A 15,614-nucleotide genomic window follows, 5' to 3' on the forward strand; every position below is an offset into this window, starting at 1 on the left:
AGTTACGTAGTTCCCTTTCATCTCTATCACTGGAAATCTGTAAACTTAACCTTTACTCTTGACTTTCTTGAAACTGTGCATTTTCTACCAGAAAATAAAAATCCCCAGGTTATTCCCTGTTTTAACAGGAAGTGAAAATAGCAAAAAAAGATTATGTAAAGTGAAATGTCTTTTTATACAGTTCCAATTGCAAATGCAATTTAAAACATGATGAGTACATTCCTTGGCTTGTTGCTTTAAAAAAAAAAAAAGTGAGAGGAAAAAAAAAGAAAAGCAATGATAGGCATTTGTCAAAACTCATCACATGGTCCACTTAAGTACCATATTTTTAAAAATAAGAATATTTTATCTTTCATGTCCTAGTTCAATATTCTAATTTGATAATCTGGTAATTAAACGATGGTAGATTAAGCCTGTGTCTTATGACACATGAGTCATTCTAAAGAAAAAAGGGTTCTCAAAATACCTTGGGAGAAAATGTTAACAGTCATTAATTCTGGGTGCCTAGAACCTGGGTGTATGTTATATTATTAATTGCATTGTTCTGTGTTTTTAGTTTTTTTTAAAAAAAAAACCAACCTTGAGATCAGGGGTTCCCAATATTCTTGTAAGGAGGAATTGGTCTTGGTTTCCCTGAATCCAGAAGACTTAAAGGATTGAGACAGTGAAGTTCTTAGAGGGAACTGTCCAGGGGATTATGGGATACTTCAGAGAAGAGGCACCGAAGCATCAACCATCTTGGAACTCTGCCAACTAGAACCTCAGACTCAACTGACACATCCAAACTAATGGCCGAGTGTCTTTTAGCAGCATCAAGCAACTCCCTTACAATACCACCCAAAGTAATTTTCCTGAAGAAATTCTCCTTGTATGTAACTTCATTCAGGTTCTTGGGGCTTGCCAAGTAGCCAGCAATGTGACCTTAACTTGGTCAGTTGACCTCTCTGGTCCTAAATTTCCTAATCTGCAACATTTGAAGGTTTATTTTCTAAATGTTTTTACTTTAGTACTAATTTCTGTGAGATAATCAAGCTATTCAATGTTAGGTTGAGGTACGTAAATCATTCCTGCCGGCCTGTGTACGAGGTGGTTCTGGTATCACTGTGGCCCAGCATGTGTCTGTCTGTCAGCGTTGGCAGGTGAGTCATGCTCCAGCTACCTCTCAGATTCCCATGGTTTAGAGCTAGGGGTGGTGCCTGGGTAGAGGGACCAGTTTTGCTTTGTGGCTCTCACTTGAGAGGCCTGTGGCCTTGACCCTTCCTGATTCATGCAGACTGTGCTTGAAAGTATGATTATAATTTCACTGACCTGTGAAAGGGAGGCAAGAGCGCTTAAAGGGAGAAATCTAATTCCCTGTATTATTAAACCTTCTACTAATTTGAAGCTTAAAATCTCTTATTTGTGAATATCATTAATGTGTCTTGGAGTCTTCAAATGACAAGCAGAAAGGACTTTGATCCCATTGACACCAACACCCACCACCACTACCATTTTACAGAATAAACAAGACCTACAGAGGGAAATGCACTGGCCCCAAACCACACTGCTGATGAGAATTTTCTGTGATGATGACATGGTGTCTTCTGTATTGAGTAAAAGGGAAAAAAATTACAAAACAGCTTAAAGTACAAGCCAACATTTTACCATGACTAAAGGAAGGGGCTCCCAGTCTTGATTCCCCATTTCCATTGCCACCATCTGGGCCAGGACCACTGACAGGGCTCCTAACTGTTTGTCCTCCTTCTTCCTGCCTGCTCCAATCTATTCTACACATAGGCAACTAGAGGCTCTTTTGACATGAAAATCAGTGGCATCACAGCTCTTCAACATTCTCTTGTGGTGCACCCTGTTTTTTTCCTTCATGGCACCACAATTGCGATTACATATTTTTGTTGTTGTTGTTCAGCGCCTGCCACTCCTTGACAACCTGCAGGGTAACAGAGACAATGAAGTCCCCGGCACCTAGGCACCCAATTAATATCTGAATGAATAAATAACTACTAACAGGCTAGTGTAAGAGCAGCATTAAAGTCAACACTTTAAGAGTTAAGGTTTTCTGTTTTTGTACCAAAAGTCCCTGGGGAAATTACGCAAGTAGGCAGGGAACAGAGATGGGGAGATAATCTAACAATCCAGAGAAAGGAAGAAACAAAGGGTTTCTCTGCCCCCGTCATCCTCCAGGCAAGGTCACAGATGCTGGTTTGAAGGTTCTGAGCCTTGAAATTTTTTGTCATGGAGTCACCTGACATTCAGATCAAAGGCTGACTCCGCTCTATGTTTGATGATCCTTGCAGCAAGCACAGATCAAGGTTCCCAAGACCTGCAGCAATTGGATTACAAGATTAGATCAATTTGCAAAGTCCACCAAGATCACAGCAGTTGCCATCCGTTAGGTACCTATTGCAAAGTGCTTTGTCTGTATTAACCCATTTAAGCCTCTCAATAAAGGAAGTGTTTATTATCCCCATTTCAGAGTTGAAGAAATGAAGGCTCAGAGAGATGAAGTAATTTGCCTACACTCACACAGCTGGTAAGAAACAGAATTGGAATATGAACCCATTGCGGAGTCCATGCCCCTTCGCCATATCACATGATCCATCATTATTCTTGTTTGGCTTTCACATATTTTGACCACCGGCAAAAATATTGCTTATTTGTAGCAGATAAAGATGAACAAGATGGAGGGGTGCAGGATGCTTGGCGAATACGGAACATACCACCTGTGCTTTGGAACTACCTTACCCACTGTCATGGCATGCTAGAAGGGGATGGAGACCTAGAAATGGTTCAGACCCTCACTAGTTAAAGTGTGGTCCGTGCACCAGTGGCGTCAGCATCACCTGGGAACTTGTTAGAAATGCAGCATCTTAGGCTCCACCCCAGACCTCCTGACCAGAATCCCCATTTTAACACAGTATGCAGGTGATGTGGATGCATGTTCAAGTTTGGGAAGCACTGGTCGGACCAAAGGTAATCACCCCACATGTCCTTTAGAATCATGTGGGGAACTTTAAAGAATGCCAGGACCTAAGTTAGAATTCTTGGCAGTAAAGCTGAGCTTCTGTGTGCTTTTTAAAGCTTCCCAGAAGGGACTAGCACACAGTCAGGGTTGAGAACCTCTGACCCAGTCCAACCTCACTGCCTTATTTTCTCTTGTATTTCTCATCCAGCCACTGAGACAAGTGAAGTGACCTGTCAACACTGTAGATTGAATAACCAGGGAAGGCTGAGGAATGCAAGTGAATGTAAAAACCACCTGGAGGGAAGGAAGCATTGCAGCAAGAAAGGAACAGCAAGTGCAGAGGCCTGAGGCAGAACCAGCGGGGAAAATGCTTTGAGGTGAGGCAGGTAAGGAGCTACAGCCTTGCCCTGTGAGGCCAGCTAGGGGTCTGGGTTTCTTTCCAGGTACAATGGGAGGCCACTGGAGAGTTTCAAGGAGCATGGATTATGGGATTCGGGGCGAGCTGTAGGTGCTCAATTGAAAAAACAAAACAAAAACAATGATTGTAAAGGGCAGGAATGGAAGCATTTTGGAAGCTATTGCATTTCACCCAGTGAAACATGATTATGGCTTGGACAGAGTGAGCAAAGGTGAAGATTAACAGAAATGGGCAGATTTGGGCTATGTTTTCAAGATAGAATTAACAGGAGTTGCTAAAAAGTTGGATGGGTAGGAGAGGTGTGATGATTATAGGAATAAGAAAAGAGAGAATCAAGGATGATCACACCTAGGCTTTCATCCTGAGTACATGGGTAAAAAGTTCCATGTATTGGGGCAGAGACTGGTGAAGGAGCCAGCATAGGGCAGAAATCTAGAGAGACACATGGCTGAAGACATCAACCAGACAGTTGTTTGAATGAGCTTGGAGCTCTGAGGGAAGGCCAGGATGGAAATACCGAAATGTGTGCACCATCACTGTATGTATGGTGTTTAAGCTGTCGGGTGGAAGTGAGAAGACCCGGGGGTTTGGGCGATGGAGGGAGGTGCATACAGACAGAAAAGAGGGTGGGACTCAGGCCTATCTCCTGGGACTGCCAACCTTTTAGAGGTCACATGAGGAACCACAGCCTGGAAATGAGGCTGGATAGAAGGAGTGGCCATCAAGATGAGGGAAACTCCTAGAGAATACAGCATCACAGAACCCTGGGAAAAAAATCTGGCTCAAGTTGAACAGAGGAGTCAGCTGCTGAGAAGACAATCAAGGTCGTGGCGAGGTGTCAAGAGCAGTCTCATGGCGCGGAGAAGACAGAAACCCAGAGTAGAGCAGGTGCGGGAGAGAACAGGGCATGGGTGAGGAGAGGAGGCAGGAGCTACAGTTAGAGAGCTATAGACAAGGAGCGATAGACCAGGCTTTTAAGAAGTTCTGCAGAGAAGACGTAGAGAAATGAAGCAGTTGCTGCAAGAGAATAGCGGGATCGATGAAATATTTTTATTTTGCGTTTTAAAAATTGGAGCCACTAGAGCATGGCACTGTGCCAATGGGAAGGATCCAGAAGAGAGAGCGAAATGGATGATGTGGAGAAGGCGGCAATCACAGCAGGGGCAAAGTAATCAGAAAGACAAGCTTCTGGGCAGATTACTTACTTATGCAGTAGAGATGGTCAGGAAGCAGCCACTATTGAAATAGAGAGAGGTGGGAAAAAAATTATGCCGACAAGCAAGGGTTGAAGCAAATTATGTTTAGAAGGCCCTGGTGAGCGAGTCTGTGTATATCCAGCCCTGAACAGGAGAAAGGCACTGGCTGCAGCTCAGCCTAGAACATCCCAGGCGTCTGAGAGGTTTACACCTCAGCAAGCTGTGGTGTTTTTCTAGGCTCCATGAAAACGGGGATGAAACATTCCTGAGGACCATCCAACACCATTTTCCTGAGAGACAAGCTGTAAGTGCTGTTGTAGTTACAGATCCGAGTCCCTGGTACATTGATATCAAGTAAGGGCGCCTGCAGCTCAGAAGGCAGTTTCCATTACACTGGACAAGAGTGTGGCTGCCTGAGTCCTAGAATTGCAGTGGCTTCTGCTGACAATGTGAGGAGTAGCTGCCCCGTCCAGAGTGTGGCCCTGCGTGCTGCCCCCTCCCCTGGAGGGACTGCAGAGAACAGCTTGGAGCGTGCCCTTCCCTTTCCCTTATCTCACCCGCTATGCTAATGCTGCTCATCCCTCAAGATCCCAGTTGTTCCTCCTCAATTCAATACAAACTAATCAACTGCCCTGGGCTTAGTCCTGTACTTTCTATCCTTGATATGGTTTAATTTTCACAAAACACCTTGAGGTGGGTATTATCACTCCCACTAACAAAGAATAAGGTGGGGACTCAGATAGGCTAAGTAACTTGCCCAAAGTGACACAGCTTGTAAGCAGTGAAAATGGGATTTACACTCAGGAATGTAGCCCTTCCAACAGCCCTACTGCCTGCAAAAGTGACTCAGATATGGACTTTACAGTCTAACAGAAGTCTGAAAGCATCAAACAAAGAGGCAACTTACAGTAGCATGAAATATGCAACCACCACTATATCAACTGTGTTTGCAAAGCAAGTTAAGTCAAGGACATACAAATTGCTATGGATTTCAAAGGAAGATTGGAAAAGACTTCTTGGAGGAAACAGTGCATGCATTGGACCTCGGGTGTTGGGTAGGATTTTGCAAGGCTGAGGTAGTTAGGAGGATGTGCCAAGAGAGCAGCCGCTTCTGGACCAAGACCAATCCACTCAATGCCTAATGCCAGCCTTGTCCACCACCCATTCACTTCGCAGGGCTTTTCATCTCTCACACTTCCTTTGTCCCTACGTTCTCGATATCCACACCAGGTCAGACACGTAGAAGGTGCCGAGTGAATATTAGAGTTCAGCAGCGTCCTGCCTGGTCCCTATTTCTAATCTATCCTTTAACCCATCCTCATACTAGCTAAATTTCAGGACAAACCCTGCCCACAATAAAAACTACTTCTTCTAGGGAATTTGCCCTGCCCATAGTTCCTGGAACACTACATGCAAACCCCCCACTAATCCACACACGCACAAACTCATAAGGCAGGCCTCAGGTGATAAGACCTTACCCGGGCCAGCAGTTCATTGGCTGAGCAGCCACCAGTCAGATTCTCTTGAGACAGTCAAAGACAGTCAGTGGTGTGCACCAGAGTCACACAACCCTGGAAAGTCGGCACACTAGCAAAGGAAAAGCCTTGACGTGAGAGCAAGAGGCCCCAAGGGGTGGAGGGAGCAGCCACCACCGCCCACCCTCCCAGGTCCTAATCCCTCCCCAGGGAGCCCAGCAACACTCCATCTCCTGCTTTGAGGCATCTTGGAGACAGCCTGCTGTGCCTTCACAATTCTTCTTATCACTTTTTTTTCAATTTTAGACCGTATTTATTCACTCCCACCATCAAAATTGAAGAAAGTAACACACAAAGTTTCTCCCTCCTTCTAATTTTGCTTAATTTTATGATTATTGCTGTCAAGATGTAGAACTTTTTTTTTTTTCTTTTGAGATGGAGCCTCTCTCTATTGCCCAGGCTGGGGTGCAGTGGCGCCATCTCTGCTCACTGCAACCTCTGCCTCCGGGGTTCAAGCAATTCTCCTGCCTCAGTCTCCGAGTAGCTGGAATTACAGGCGCATGCCACCACGCCCAGCTAATTTTTGTATTTTTAGTAAATACGGGGTTTCACCATGTTGGCCAGGGTAGTCTTGAACTCCTGACCTCAAGCAATCCACCCACCTCAGTCTCCCATATTGCTGAGATTACAGGCGTGAACCACTGCACCCAGCCAAGATGTATAACTTTTAAAAAACATTTTATTAAGTAAATTTTCAAAAGGAAGGAGAAAAATGTAATGAATTTGATGTGTTAGCACCAACTTCAACCATTACCAACGCTTGGCCAGCTGTGCTTCATCTATATCCTCACCTACATCCACACGTGGATTTCTTTGAATCAAATCCCAGGCATCATGTCATGTCATCTGTATATGTTTCAGTACAGAATATCTAAAGATTAGGACTTTGAAACATACAATACTGTTTTTACATCTATAAAAACTATAAAATTTAATATAATCAAATATACAGTCAGAGGTCACATTTCTCTGGTTGATATACAGTCCGTTTGGACTGGGATACACATATAAGATCCTTACATTGCTACTGATAAAATGCTTATGTCTCTTTTAATCTACAGAGTCTCCCTCCATCTCTTTTCCTTTCTTGAAATTATTTATTGAAGAACCCAGGGTTCCTATAGCAGAGTTTCCTATAGTCTCATTGCAACCCCAGAATATCATTTGATCAGATTCAGATTTGATTTTTCTTTTTACAAGACTGCTTCAAACCAACCAGGGAACTGTTGGGGGCAGCGGGGGAAGACGACTGCTTCATAGGTGATGGTGGTGATGTGTACATCTATAACACAAAGGACAATGCCTGTTGCTCTCTTCCTCTAACTCCGTCTCTTTGTCTCTTTTAGTGATATTATCAGCCATTGATGGCTCATATTCACTTATTAGGAATTACAGAATGATCTTTCCAATCTATCATTCCTTCTTTATTAACTGGAAAACTTCTATAGTGACAAAGTCCCTCTTTTCAACTATTTGTTTACCCTAAGGTACATTTTGCAAGGGAAAGATAACATAAATGCCTGATTATTTTCCTTTATCAGTTTTCAAAACAATGGGGTAGTTTTTTAGCATCCTCCAAAAATAAAACCAATGAAGTAACATTTTAAAAATATATCAGGCAGGCCAGGCAGGGTGGCTAATGCCTGTAATTCCAGCAGTTTGGGAGGCTGAGGCGGCAGATCATGTGAGGTCAGGAATTCGAGACCAGCCTGGCAAACATGGTGAAAACTCGTCTCCACTAAAAATACAAAAATTAGCCGGGTATGGTGGTGCATGCCTGTAGTCCCAGATACTTGGGAGGCTGAGGCAGGAGAATCGTTTGAACCTGGGAGACGGAGGTTGCAGTGAGCCGAGATCACACCACTGCACTCCAGCCTGGGTGACAGAGCAAGACCCTGTCTCAAAAAATAAAAATCATTATGTCTCTCTCGAAAAAGAATATCATTATGAATTCATGGATTTAAATATTTTTATGTATTTCAATTCATTGCCATTATTATCCTTGTTGATATTAATACCATTCCATCTTGGCCTGACAAATGCATATTCAGCTTGGTTCCTGTGTGCTTTTGACATGACCACAAATAGCCTTTGATGTTCCAGACTCATCTTGTTCTTTCCCTGCCCTCAACATGTAATCAATGAAGTCTTCAAGGAACCTCGATTTCTTTAGTGTGAAACAATGATTCAAGACCACAGTCTAGGCAGTAGGAGCCCCCTTTATCCAAACTTGAGCCAGTTTGAATGGATTTTCCACCTCAGAGCTGAATAGATGTTGACTAGAATTCTCAATGTTTCCACCAAAATAAGTTATGAAAGAAGCAAATCTGGTCGCACAAACCTAATTTAATCTCTTCCCTTTTTTAGACAACGGTGCCAAGATATTCGATGGAGAAAGAATAATTGTTTCAACAAATGGTGCTGGGACAACTGGATATTCACATGCAAAAGAATGAAGTTGGATCCCTGCCTCATGCATATGTGTGTGTGTGTGTGTGTGTATAAATTTATATGACAGACACTGTCCTTTGTGTTATAGATGTACACATCACCACCATCAGCTATGAAGCAGTCAGGGTTTTTTCCCCAATAGTTCCCTGGTTAGTTTGAAGCAGTCTTGTAAAAAGGAAAATCAAATCTGAATCTGAGCAGATTATATTCTGGGGCTGTAATGAGACTATAGGAAACTCTGCTATGGGGAATCTGGGTTCTTCAATAAATAATTTCAAGAAAGGAAAAGAGATAGAAGGAGAATCTATAGATTAAAAGAGACATAGGCATTTCATCAGAGGCAATGTAAGAATGTTTCTATTATATATTACATATTATATATTCATTCATTCATTTATCCAACACACATATACACATACTGCTTCCCTACACGATGCCAGGTACTATTCCACACACAAAGGATCCAGCAAAATGTACAAAAATTCTAGCCCTTGGCTGGGCACGGTGGCTCATACCTGTAATCTCAGCATTCTAGGAGCCAAGGCTGGCAGGTCACTTGAAGCCAAGAGTTTAAGACCAGCCTGGCCAACATGGTGAAACCCAGTCTCAATTAAAACTACAAAAAAATAAAAAAATTAGCTGAGTGTGGTGGTGCATGCCTGTCCCATCTACTCAGGAGGCTAAGGCACAAAAATTGCTTGAACCCGGGAGGTGGAGGTTGCAATGAGCCGAGATTTCACCACTGCAACTCCAGCCTGGGTGACAGAGTGAGACACTGTCTTAAAAACAAAATAAAATAAACAAAAAACTTCTGGCCTTTGTGTTGTTTACATTCTCATGGAGAGAAGAAGGCAATAAACAAAACATATACAAAGATTTTATACAGTATAATACATTGAAGATAGTCAATGCTGTGGAGAAAAATAAAGCAGGGAAAAGGGGTGGTCAGTAGGGGAACAGGGGAGAGGAGGGATCGCAGTTATAAACAGAGTGATATTTCAGCAAATGTTTGACGGAGGTGAGGGAACGAAACGTGCAGCTAATTGGAGGAAAAACATTCTAGGCAGGGGAAATAGCAAGTGCAAAGGCCCTGAGGTGTGCATGCCTTGTGTGTTCGAGGAATATCCAGGGAGTGGAGTCTGGGGAAAGCAAGTAGGAGCTGAGGTGAGAAAGTGCGAGGAGAGACAAACTCTGCTATTTTATTGGAGCAGATCACAGCGGCATGTTTACATTTAAAAAGAGCAGAAATTATTCTGGATGATGACTCCACAAGGGGAATGTATGCAGCTTGCCTGGTTTAAGATAAGGGTCATAATCAGTGGCACACGGGAGCCGGCACGTACCAACTTGCAACAGTCAAATGTTTAGGAACCTTGAGAGCCAGTTGATAAACACAGCTGTTAGTAAAAATTAAATTCTGGCTTTATAATTAAGTAAGTTATATTTAATAGTATTATATTTAACAATACATATTTAACAGTAGCAGTATTTGGTACTTAGAAAGTGGTAAAGGCAACAAATTGGGGCTTGATTTATTATTTGTTGTCTAGACTTAGGAAAATGATGAAGAAAATGTTAATAATAGAGCTTTAACTTAGAATCATGTCATACTTGGAACCATTACATTGCAAATAGGACAAAAAGTTAAAGAAATACTTTTCTAGCAGTCAAAAACTATTGCCCAAGTCAACAAAGAAGTCACTCACATCATTGATGACACTGATGAACTAGTGAAATGTTGACAAACATCTGAAAGTTAAGGTTCCTTCATTTTAATCTTACTGGTATCAGCCAGCATTTATGTCATAACTACTTGTTTGTCAATATCAACCACAGGTTGGCATACAATATATGCCAAGGGTTCAGCAAAATACAAGGTTCAGAAACAAGGGTTCAGCAAAAAGCAATGAAAACATTCTAAGGGAATCAATAGGCTAGATGGAATTTAGAATACTGTATAATTTCTTATTATTTGTACATTGGGTGCTACAATTCCTTTATATCAGTAAGATTTATCTGACACTTGCATGTGTTTAAAAAAAAACATTTAATTTCTGGAGTGCCAGTTATTAAACATTTACCAGTACACCTCTGGCTACAATCTGATCAAATCCAATTTTACGTATCTTAGAGCCCAGACAGATAGAGGAGCGAGAGGCCTCTCAAGGAAGCGAAGCAATTAAAAGGAATGGAGTTACTTCAAAATCATTCTGCTCTAGAATTCAGAGTCAGCTAGGCTGGAGACCAAGAATTCCTTTGTGTTTATATTTATGATACCTTCTATTTACAGTAGGTGATTCTAGCTCTCCATTTATGGTAGTGATACAGTTTCCTTTTCAAGTAAACTTGTTTAAATTACCAAAAAAGACAATTTCGAGAAAAATGTTAAGTAAATGATAATACAGGAAATACACGGAGGTGGTAAAAATTCAAATGATGACCTGCAATGTCTACACTGGGAAACACTAGCTCAGTGATTAAGAACTCAGGCTGGCTGGGCACAGCGGCTCACGCCTGTACGCGCCACTGTACTCAAGCCTAGGCAATAGAACAAGACTTCCCCTCAAAAAATAAAAGAACTCAGGCTTTCAAGCCATATCTGGGCTCAAATTCAGACACTCCTAATTACCATTACCTTTGTGAATTCATTGGCCTCAGCGTCCTTGTCCATAAAACAGGGACGCTGCCAACTCCACAGGGTTGCAGTGAGTTGTGAGATACAGGGAAGCCCAGAGCCTGGCACAAATGGGAGTTGACGAAAGAGGGGCTCCAGGGAGGAGACTCATCTGGGGCCTGGCCTCCTCAGCCCAAAACAGGCAACACCTTCAAATTCCTCTCTGACGTGTACAAAATGTAAATATTAACAAGCACACACACGCAACAGCAGGACGCACTGCTCCCTGACTCAGCATTCTCCCCTACGGCCCTAAGTGCTTCCCTCTCCTATCTGCTGGAGTAGCAGGTTCTCAGGGGTTCCTTAAACCTCAACAGAGCCCTCAGATCAGTCCCTGGTTCTGCTGGGCACTCCGATTATAAAGAGGAAAAGGCTTCTGCCCTGCCCCAGAGAGCCCTTCCCAGCTAGAGCAGGAGACTGGTAAACAAAGTAGAGCTGGTAAACAGAGTACCTGATGATGACCATGGGAATGGCATGGTCCCCTAAGTCTCCTTCAGAGCTCCCATTGCTCTTCTCTGTCAGGAATTTTTTTTTTTTTTTTTTTTGAGATGAAGCCTCACTCTTGTCGTCCAGGCTGGAGTGCAGTGGCGCTATCCAGCTTACTGCAACCTCAGTCTCCTGGGTTCAAGTGATTCTCCTGCCTCAGCGTCCTGGGTAGCTGGGATGACAGGTGCCTGCCACCACGCCCAGCTAATTTTTGTATTTTTAGTAGAGACGGGGGTTTCGCCATGTTAGCCAGGCTGGTCTCAAACTCCTGACCTCAAGTGATCTGCCCGCCTCTGCCTCCCGAAGTGCTGCGATTTCAGGCATGAGCCACTGCGCCCAGCCTCTGTAAGGCTCTTTTGTTTGCAAGGAATGGCGACTCGGTCAAGGCCTCTAGTGACAGGTCTCTATTGTAATAACAATGCAGCAATATTGGCGACATTGGTGCTGGAGAGACTGCACTGGCCCCTGGATCCCCACTCCATGCCTCACCAACTGCTCTGAGCCTGGCAGGCTGACCTCTGCATTTTGTAACCACCTAACAGCCTCGTCCTTTGGCCTCCGATCGGATTGGCCTTTGGGGATCATGGGCAGGAGATCAGAATGAGGGAGAACACTTGAGAGTACGTATCCTTTCCACTCCTGCTCTGTAGGGCCAGGCTGGCCCAGCTGTCCTCTTATCCAGACCCCCACAGTTCCTGCCCTGTCACCCTGTCTTCAGGCTGCTAGGTATCTGATAACTACTTCCTCCCTTCACCTCATCAGGCCTAGGAGTACTAAAAACTTCTCAGCCAGTTATAGCCCAGGGTGTTCCACCATTCTTTGTCCCTTCATCTGACCTATATCTTTGTAAATAGTCTCTCACCCTCTCTCTCCTCAGTTACCCAACTGGGTGTCCTGCCCAGACCCAGACCGCTACCTGCTTACAGAGTGCTTCATATGCATCAGCAGGCCCTTCTCCGCATCTTATGTCCATTAACTCATTGAAGCATCAAAACGACCCTATGAAGCAGACACCAGGAACAGCCCAGTTTACAAGTGAGGAAACTGAGACACAGAGTACTCAGTTACTTACTCAAGTTTACATGGTGGGAAGTAGCAGGGCCAGGCAGTGTCTCTGCTGACCCCACTCCGTGTTAGGATATGTACAAGAATAGGAAAGTGCGTGTCTATTTTCGCTTCCTGGAGCACAGGACCAGCCACACCGGCAGGTTTCTGGCACTCTGGAGTGTAGTTCAGAAATGGAAAGCTTACCCAGGCCCCACTGGGGTCTGACGCCTCACTATCTCCTAGCCGCTGGTGTTGCCACATCGGTGTGACTCAGTCACATTTGGTCTGCTTCTCCTGCTGCCAGCACCCTGCTTCTCTCTGCTCTCCTCCCATCCCCACTGCTTCTGCCTTCTTTGTGTGTCCTTTAATTTCTACTCCTTACCAACTACTGCTGACTCAAACTCCCCAAGAGGGGACCACTTGATTCGGCCAGCCACTAGTCCACTTTGAAAGTCACTGGTCTCGGCAGGACACGGTGGTTCCCAGCTGTCATCCCAACATTTTGGAAGGCTGAGACAGGGATCACTTGAGGCCAGGAGTTCAAGACCAGCCTGGGCAACATAGCGAGACCCTGTCTCTCTACAAAAGAAAAGTAACTGGGCATAGTGGTGTGTGCCTATAGTCCCAGCTACTCAGAGGTGGAAGGATCACTGTGTCCAGGAGTCCAAGGCTGCAGTGAGCTACAATCATGCCACTGAACTTCCAGCCTGGGTGACAGAGCAAGAACCTGTCTCAAAAAGAAAATTAATAAATGTTTTAAAAGTCACTGTCTTGTCCCTGAGTCAGGAGATGCATGGTTACCCGATGGGATGTAGGGGTCAATGGAAGGGAAGACATCAGCAGACCCACTACAGGATTGTTTCATGGCAAAGTAAACAGAGACACACACAAGCAGGAGATAGCACAGCCTGCTTCCAGGCAAAGGTATACACATTCTCATGGTGGGTGGGGAAGTGGATATACCCTCCCAGCCCCTCCCAACTGTTCTGGAAGCTCTGGCTGCATACTGGCTCTCCCCAGTAGCAAGAAGCTGATGCAAAACAACCCTTGCACATTACCATGAGACTAGGTGATGCAAGACTCAGTTTCCCAGGAGCACCCCAGCAGACTGGGGCCTCAGGCCTACCCCAAGTCCATTCCTGCAAATGTCCACTGGTCAGCAATGAGAGGGCCACCTAGTGCAGAAATACAGACCAGTACAACAACACAAAAGAAGCCACTGAGGGCCCCTTCACTGACCTCTCGGAGTGTAGCAGGCACCCAGGTCTTGACAGGCTCCTCTATAGCACATTCCTTAGGCACCCTCCACTCCAATCTCCCCGAACTTCCCACAGTTTACAAACATACCGAGTTCTTTCATGACTCTGTGTCTCTGCCCCGGACCAGTGTCTCAGCCCAGAAGGTCTTTTCCTGTCTTATTCCTGCAAACTACTTCCTATTCATCCTTCAAAAGATGCTCCTGAGAAAACCTCCTCAGATACCCCAAGCCCGATCAGCTGTCCTGTCTCCTGTGTTCTTCCTTCTTGGTCCTCTGGAACAGCATTCACCTTGTGATACACTGACTTTTTTTTTTTTTTAACCTGTCTGTTCTCTCTCTCTCTTAAACCAAGAACGAAGAGCAAGGCCTGTGACTGATTCCGTTTTATATTTTAGGGACCTTCCCCAGACCAGGAACACACTAGATGTTCCCCAGGCAAGTATTAAAGAACTGAATAGATGAAGAGCAAGGAACATCATCAGAAAACAGTAAATAGCGTGGTGACTGTTGTTTCCCCAAAGCAAGCAGAGCCTGAGACAAAGCTTAGATGAAGTTTATTTAGGAAAGGCTGGGCATGGTGGCTCACATCTGTAATCCCAGCACTTTCAGAGGCTGAGGTGGGTGGATTACCTGAGGTCAGGAGCTTGAGACCAGCCTGGCCAACATGGTGAAACCCCATCTCTACTAAAAATACAAACATTAGCCAGGCGAGGTGGCATGCGCCTGTGATCCCAGCTACTCAGGAGGCTGAGGCAGGAGAATCGCTTGAACCCAGGAGGCAGAGGTTGCAGTGAGCCGAGATTGCACCACTGCACTCCAGCCTGGGTGACAGAGAGAGGCTCCCTCTCAAAAAAAAAAAAAAAAAGACATTTATTTAGAAAAGTGATTCCAGGCCACAGGACTGAGGGACTGGGGAGAGGACAGTAGGCGAGGAAAGAAAGCCAGCACAGGTGCATTATCGGCCGCTCACTGCCTTAGGTAACTGAGGCTCAATCCGGCTGGGAGCTTCTGAGGCACTGTGTATGTAGAAGGAACCTCAGAATTGTCCACTGAGAGAGAGAAGAGAGAGGTCTTCACCCTCTAGTTCTCATCCCCAGCTCATCAAAGGGTACCCCCTATCATGGTAAGTACCCTGCAAGCCCAGAAGGCAACCAGGAGGCAAACAAATGTGTCCTGTGCCATGCTGCAGGATCCAGGAGACGTCAGGCAGCCAAAGCCAGAGCCGTCGGCCACACGTGCACAAAACTGGTTGCTGCGGCAGTGGCTGAAGTTGTAGCTGGGCCAAGAGGATGTGCAGCATCCATTTCAAGTCTGTATAAGAGTAGGTGAAGTTAAAGCTAGAAAAGTCGGGTTAAGGTTATATTGTAGAGGGCCTTGAACATCAGCCCAAAGCTTTATTTGCCACTCAGGATTTCCACACAATGCAGTAACATAAATGGCAGTACCAAGGGGGTGATTTGAGTTCCTTTCGCCTCCTCCCTCAATAACCCCAATCTGCCATTCTCCAAAAAAAAAAAAAAAAAAAAAAACAAAAAACATATTATCTTAGTAAAAACCATGCAAGTCCTCTCCTCCTACTCCCATTAA

The 15,614-nt window shown here is 44.6% G+C and overlaps 1 long non-coding RNA gene across 1 annotated transcript; it reads left to right on the forward strand.

The window, feature by feature from the left end:
* The first annotated feature begins 710 nt into the window (after window positions 1-710).
* On the forward strand, window positions 711-5,207 carry LOC112617263. Its single transcript, XR_003117880.1, has 3 exons — window positions 711-842; window positions 3,171-3,348; window positions 4,814-5,207. It is a non-coding gene; the product is annotated as an uncharacterized LOC112617263 (long non-coding RNA).
* The last annotated feature ends 10,407 nt before the right edge of the window (window positions 5,208-15,614 follow it).

This window comes from Theropithecus gelada, chromosome 2, assembly GCF_003255815.1.
Source record: "Theropithecus gelada isolate Dixy chromosome 2, Tgel_1.0, whole genome shotgun sequence".
In the NCBI taxonomy this organism is placed as follows: domain Eukaryota; kingdom Metazoa; phylum Chordata; class Mammalia; order Primates; family Cercopithecidae; genus Theropithecus; species Theropithecus gelada.